Source organism: Zonotrichia albicollis, unplaced genomic scaffold (assembly GCF_047830755.1).
Source record: "Zonotrichia albicollis isolate bZonAlb1 unplaced genomic scaffold, bZonAlb1.hap1 Scaffold_121, whole genome shotgun sequence".
Taxonomy (NCBI): Eukaryota; Metazoa; Chordata; class Aves; order Passeriformes; family Passerellidae; genus Zonotrichia; species Zonotrichia albicollis.
The window spans coordinates 1735001-1742500 of record NW_027428348.1 but is presented as its reverse complement, the minus strand read 5'-3'; positions in this window follow the sequence as shown (position 1 = coordinate 1742500).

Genomic DNA, 7500 nt, shown 5'->3' with positions numbered 1-7500 from the left:
TCTACCCAGGGCTCCAGGACAACAGGTCTACCCCGGCGCCCGGGACACAAGGTCTACCCAGGGCTCTAGGACAACAGGTCTACCCCGCTTCTGGCCCCTGGGACACCAGGTCTACCCCGTCTTGTGCCGCAGACCAAAGGTCTACCCCGGAGCCCGGGACACCAGGTCTACCCCGGCCCCCGGGACACCAGGTCTACCCCGGAGCCCGGGACACCAGGTCTACCCATGGTCCCCGGGACACCAGGTCTACCCCGGCCCCTGGGACACCAGGTCTACCCCGGCACCTGGGACACCAGGTCTACCCCGGAGCCCGGGACACCAGGTCTACCCCGGTCCCTGGGACACCAGGTCTACCCGGCGCTCGAGGACACCAGGTCTACCCCGGCCCCCGGGACACCAGGTCTACCCCGGCCCCTGGGACACCAGGTCTACCCCGGCCCCTGGGACACCAGGTCTACCCCGGAGCCCGGGACACCAGGTCTACCCCGGCCCCCGGGACACCAGGTCTACCCCGGAGCCCGGGACACCAAGTCTACCCCGGAGCCCCGGACACCAGGTCTACCCCGGCCCCCGGGACACCAGGTCTACCCCGGAGACTCGGACACCAGGTCTACCCCGGCCCCCGGGACACCAGGTCTACCCCGGGCTCTAGGACAACAGGTCTACCCCGCTTCTGGCCGGAGACACCAGGTCTACCCCGTCTTGTGCCGCAGACACCAGGTCTACCCCGTCTCGGGCCGGGGACACCAGGTCTACCCCGTCTCTGGCCGCGGACAGCCGGTCTACCCCGTCTCGGTCCGGGGACACCAGGTCTGCTGGCTCTCGGGCCGGGGACACCAGGTCTTCTCCGGATCTGGCGGGACACCAGGTCTACCCCGGTCCCTGGGACACCAGGTCTACCCCGGCGCCCGGGACACCAGGTCTACCCCGGAGCCCGGGACACCAGGTCTACCCCGGCGCCCGGGACACCAGGTCTACCCCGGAGCCCCGGGACACCAGGTCTACCCCGGCCCCCGGGACACCAGGTCTACCCCGGAGACCCGGACACCAGGTCTACCCCGGCGCCCGGGACACCAGGTCTACCCCGGAGCCCGGGACACCAGGTCTTCGTCGGCGCCCGGGACACCAGGTCTACCCCGGAGCCCCGGACACCAGGTCTACCCCGGCCCCCGGGACACCAGGTCTACCCCGGAGACCCGGACACCAGGTCTACCCCGGCCCCCGGGACACCAGGTCTACCCCGGAGCCCGGGACACCAGGTCTACCCCGGCCCCTGGGACACCAGGTCTACCCCGGCCCCTGGGACACCAGGTCTACCCCGGAGCCCGGGACACCAGGTCTACCCCGGAGCCCCGGACACCAGGTCTACCCCGGCCCCCGGGACACCAGGTCTACCCCGGAGACCCGGACACCAGGTCTACCCCGGCCCCCGGGACACCAGGTCTACCCCGGGCTCTAGGACAACAGGTCTACCCCGCTTCTGGCCGGAGACACCAGGTCTACCCCGTCTTGTGCCGCAGACACCAGGTCTACCCCGTCTCGGGCCGGGGACACCAGGTCTACCCCGTCTCTGGCCGCGGACAGCCGGTCTACCCCGTCTCGGTCCGGGGACACCAGGTCTGCTGGCTCTCGGGCCGGGGACACCAGGTCTTCTCCGGATCTGGCGGGACACCAGGTCTACCCCGGTCCCTGGGACACCAGGTCTACCCCGGCGCCCGGGACACCAGGTCTACCCCGGAGCCCGGGACACCAGGTCTACCCCGGAGCCCGGGACACCAGGTCTACCCCGGCGCCCGGGACACCAGGTCTACCCCGGAGCCCCGGACACCAGGTCTACCCCGGCGCCCGGGACACCAGGTCTACCCCGGAGACCCGGACACCAGGTCTTCCCCGGCGCCCGGGACACCAGGTCTACCCCGGAGCCCGGGACACCAGGTCTACCCCGGCGCCCGGGACACCAGGTCTACCCCGGAGCCCGGGACACCAGGTCTACCCCGGCGCCCGGGACACCAGGTCTACCCCGGAGCCCCGGACACCAGGTCTACCCCGGCGCCCGGGACACCAGGTCTACCCCGGCGCCCGGGACACCAGGTCTACCCCGGAGCCCGGGACACCAGGTCTACCCCGGCGCCCGGGACACCAGGTCTACCCCGGAGACCCGGACACCAGGTCTACCCCGGCCCCCGGGACACCAGGTCTACCCCGGAGACCCGGACACCAGGTCTACCCCGGCCCCCGGGACACCAGGTCTACCCCGGGCTCTAGGACAACAGGTCTACCCCGCTTCTGGCCGGAGACACCAGGTCTACCCCGTCTTGTGCCGCAGACACCAGGTCTACCCCGTCTCGGGCCGGGGACACCAGGTCTACCCCGTCTCTGGCCGCGGAAAGCCGGTCTACCCCGTCTCGGTCCGGGGACACCAGGTCTGCTGGCTCTCGGGCCGGGGACACCAGGTCTTCTCCGGATCTGGCGGGACACCAGGTCTACCCCGGTCCCTGGGACACCAGGTCTACCCCGGCGCCCGGGACACCAGGTCTACCCCGGAGCCCGGGACACCAGGTCTACCCCGGCGCCCGGGACACCAGGTCTACCCCGGAGCCCCGGGACACCAGGTCTACCCCGGCCCCCGGGACACCAGGTCTACCCCGGAGACCCGGACACCAGGTCTACCCCGGCGCCCGGGACACCAGGTCTACCCCGGAGCCCGGGACACCAGGTCTTCCCCGGCGCCCGGGACACCAGGTCTACCCCGGAGCCCCGGACACCAGGTCTACCCCGGCGCCCGGGACACCAGGTCTACCCCGGAGACCCGGACACCAGGTCTACCCCGGCCCCCGGGACACCAGGTCTACCCCGGAGCCCGGGACACCAGGTCTACCCCGGCCCCTGGGACACCAGGTCTACCCCGGCCCCTGGGACACCAGGTCTACCCCGGAGCCCGGGACACCAGGTCTACCCCGGAGCCCCGGACACCAGGTCTACCCCGGCCCCCGGGACACCAGGTCTACCCCGGAGACCCGGACACCAGGTCTACCCCGGCCCCCGGGACACCAGGTCTACCCCGGGCTCTAGGACAACAGGTCTACCCCGCTTCTGGCCGGAGACACCAGGTCTACCCCGTCTTGTGCCGCAGACACCAGGTCTACCCCGTCTCGGGCCGGGGACACCAGGTCTACCCCGTCTCTGGCCGCGGACAGCCGGTCTACCCCGTCTCGGTCCGGGGACACCAGGTCTGCTGGCTCTCGGGCCGGGGACACCAGGTCTTCTCCGGATCTGGCGGGACACCAGGTCTACCCCGGTCCCTGGGACACCAGGTCTACCCCGGCGCCCGGGACACCAGGTCTACCCCGGAGCCCGGGACACCAGGTCTACCCCGGCGCCCGGGACACCAGGTCTACCCCGGAGCCCGGGACACCAGGTCTACCCCGGCGCCCGGGACACCAGGTCTACCCCGGAGCCCCGGACACCAGGTCTACCCCGGCGCCCGGGACACCAGGTCTACCCCGGAGACCCGGACACCAGGTCTTCCCCGGCGCCCGGGACACCAGGTCTACCCCGGAGCCCGGGACACCAGGTCTACCCCGGCGCCCGGGACACCAGGTCTACCCCGGAGCCCCGGACACCAGGTCTACCCCGGCGCCCGGGACACCAGGTCTACCCCGGAGCCCCGGACACCAGGTCTACCCCGGCGCCCGGGACACCAGGTCTACCCCGGAGCCCGGGACACCAGGTCTACCCCGGCGCCCGGGACACCAGGTCTACCCCGGAGACCCGGACACCAGGTCTACCCCGGCCCCCGGGACACCAGGTCTACCCCGGAGACCCGGACACCAGGTCTACCCCGGCCCCCGGGACACCAGGTCTACCCCGGAGACCCGGACACCAGGTCTACCCCGGCCCCCGGGACACCAGGTCTACCCCGGGCTCTAGGACAACAGGTCTACCCCGCTTCTGGCCGGAGACACCAGGTCTACCCCGTCTCGGGCCGGGGACACCAGGTCTACCCCGTCTCTGGCCGCGGACAGCCGGTCTACCCCGTCTCGGTCCGGGGACACCAGGTCTGCTGGCTCTCGGGCCGGGGACACCAGGTCTTCTCCGGATCTGGCGGGACACCAGGTCTACCCCGGTCCCTGGGACACCAGGTCTACCCCGGCGCCCGGGACACCAGGTCTACCCCGGAGCCCGGGACACCAGGTCTACCCCGGCGCCCGGGACACCAGGTCTACCCCGGAGCCCGGGACACCAGGTCTACCCCGGCGCCCGGGACACCAGGTCTACCCCGGAGCCCCGGACACCAGGTCTACCCCGGCCCCCGGGACACCAGGTCTACCCCGGAGACCCGGACACCAGGTCTACCCCGGCGCCCGGGACACCAGGTCTACCCCGGAGCCCGGGACACCAGGTCTACCCCGGCGCCCGGGACACCAGGTCTACCCCGGAGCCCCGGACACCAGGTCTACCCCGGCGCCCGGGACACCAGGTCTACCCCGGAGCCCCGGACACCAGGTCTACCCCGGCCCCCGGGACACCAGGTCTACCCCGGAGACCCGGACACCAGGTCTACCCCGGCGCCCGGGACACCAGCTCTACCCCGGAGCCCGGGACACCAGGTCTACCCCGGCGCCCGGGACACCAGGTCTACCCCGGAGCCCCGGACACCAGGTCTACCCCGGCGCCCGGGACACCAGGTCTACCCCGGAGCCCCGGACACCAGGTCTACCCCGGCGCCCGGGACACCAGGTCTACCCCGGAGCCCCGGACACCAGGTCTACCCCGGCCCCCGGGACACCAGGTCTACCCCGGAGACCCGGACACCAGGTCTACCCCGGCGCCCGGGACACCAGGTCTACCCCGGAGCCCGGGACACCAGGTCTACCCCGGCGCCCGGGACACCAGGTCTACCCCGGAGCCCCGGACACCAGGTCTACCCCGGAGCCCGGGACACCAGGTCTACCCCGGAGACCCGGACACCAGGTCTACCCCGGCCCCCGGGACACCAGGTATACCCCGGAGCCCGGGACACCAGGTCTACCCCGGCCCCTGGGACACCAGGTCTACCTCGCGCCGGCGGGACTTAGTCAAATAGCGGCGGGTGCCGGGTAGACCTGTTGTCTCGGCCGGCTGCGGAAGTTCACCAAGGGGTCGCTGTTGTCGGCTGCCTCCGGCTGCCTCATCGTAGGCTGCGGCCTGAGGCGGCGCCCCTTCCCGGTCGATCTCCATCGGTCCTCTTGGAGGCCTCGGCGGCTTGGGACTTATCTGCCCGTATTATGGGAGCGAGGTGACGGGCCGCATCCCCGTAGGTTGGCTGAGGCTGTGCCTACGTTTAAGGCGGAGAGGAGCAGCCGCACTCAGGTGGCCGGCAAAGGGAAAAAGCCAGTGTTCCGCCTAGCCGGGGCGAGTCTCCTTGTGGCTCGGCTCCGGCTCCCGTCCCTCCCGGGGAAGTTGGCACAGTGAGAGCGAGGCCGAGAGAGAAGGGCTGAGAAAAGACGGACCGGATCCCCCCGAGAGACCGAGAGAGAAGGGCTGCGAGCGGAGGGTCCGGTTCCCCCGGGAGGCCGAGAGAGAGAGAGAGAGAGAGAGAGAGAAGGGGCCGGATTCCCCCCGGGATGCCGAGAGAGAAGGGCTGCCGAGCGGAGGGGCCGGATTCCCCCCGGGATGCCGAGAGAGAAGGGCTGCCGAGCGGAGGGGGCCGGTTTCCCCCGGGATGCCGAGAGAGAAGGGCTGCCAGCGGGGAGGGGCCGGTTTCCCCCGGGATGCCGAGAGAGAAGGGCTGCCGAGCGGAGGGGCCGGATCTTCCCCCGGGATGCCGAGAGAGAAGGGCTGCCGAGCGGAGGGGCCGGATCTCCCCCCGGGATGCCGAGAGAGAAGGGCTGCCGAGCGGAGGGGCCGGATCTCCCCCCGGGATGCCGAGAGAGAAGGGCTGCCGAGCGGAGGGGCCGGATCTCCCCCCGGGATGCCGAGAGAGAAGGGCTGCCGAGCGGAGGGGCCGGATCTCCCCCCGGGATGCCGAGAGAGAAGGGCTGCCGAGCGGAGGGGCCGGATCCCCCCGGGATGCCGAGAGAGAAGGGCTGTGAAAGGCGATTCGAGAGAGCCGCTTGGCGGGCGAGGCGGCGGCGCCTCGTCCCTTTTGTGCCTGGCCTTAAGCCGGGGCCCACTCGGCGGGCACTGTTTCGGGCCGTCCGCCCGCCCGGTGAAGCTGCGGAGCCGGGGTCGGGGCGCCCCGTCCCCGGGCCGCCTCGTTGAAGCCGTCCCCCTTCCTCGGCCTTAAGCCGGGGACCCGCGTTGGCGGGCGGAGTTTTTCGGAGTTGACGGACCCGGCACCCGACAGAGAGAGAGAGAGAGAGAGAGAGAGAGTCCGAGAGCCCCCCGGACCTTTCCCGGGCGAGGCGGCGGCGCCTCGTCCACCTCGGTCGTGGGCGCATCGACCGAGCCCCTTGGGCCGGGCGGGCTGGGTTGCCACGCGGGTCCGCGTTTTTTCTTTTTTTTCCGCGGTTTAGGCGCGCCGGTGCGCGGGCAGAGAGTGGGGGCGCCCGCCCGGCCTCCGCGGATTTTTCTCTGGCGGCCTTAAGCCGCGGCACCGAGGAGCCGTTGCGACGAAGGCGCGCGCGGGCCACGTCGGCGAGAGAGAAGGGAGCGAGCGGGATGTCTGGGGCTCCGTGGGGGAGTGAGACTCGTAACTCGCCCCCGCGGGTGCCTCCGGCGTCCCGGGCCCGCGGCCCCCGTGGCTAGCACGGGTCGCTGCGAACGCCGCCTCCATGTGCCTTTTTGTCGTGCCGTTCCTCCGGCTATTTTTTTCCGGAAAGGGAAAGCCGGCCGCCGGCGGCGCGCGGTCCGGTGGCACGTATTTCTGGCACGCTCGGCCGGGTTCCCCGGGCCGGAAGGGGAAGCCGAGTCCCCCCGGCCTGGCGGGCCAGCCCAGTCCCAGTCCTGCCGTTGCCTAGCCGAGAAGGGAATCCGTTGGCGCCCGCGGGCGGGCGGGCGGGTGGCGGCACCCCCCGCGCTCCTCCTCTGCCGCGAGCGCTCCGCAGGCGGGGCTGGGCGGCCGTCGCCCCGTTGTCCCAGGACCGTGGCCGTGGGGGGGCCGTCGTCGTCGCCGTCGTCGGCGCGGCTCCTTCCTCGGCCGCACTCGATCGATGAGGCTTTTCGGGTGGCGTCGGAGAGGGCCCCCGGCCGGCCGGCTCTCCTTCCGGGGCTTCTCTGTCGCGGGGAAGTCACGGCGGGGGTGTCCGCTGCTCGGGCAGGGCGGTCTCCTTTTCCAGTTCGCTTCCCGTCGCAGGCGAGGTGTCGCCCCTCCCGCTGCCGGGGAGGGCGGCTTTACCGACCCCAGCTGTGTGACGGCCGCGTGGCCCCGCTAGCCTACAGGTGTCCTTCGAAAACCACGCGAGGTGCCGGTGCCGGCCCCGGTCCGGGTTAGCGCCCCGTGGGTGCCGGCCGCGAGCAGCGCCGGGCGGCGGTGCGGTTGGAGCTGAGCCGCGGGTCATGGATGGCGAGAGAGAAGAG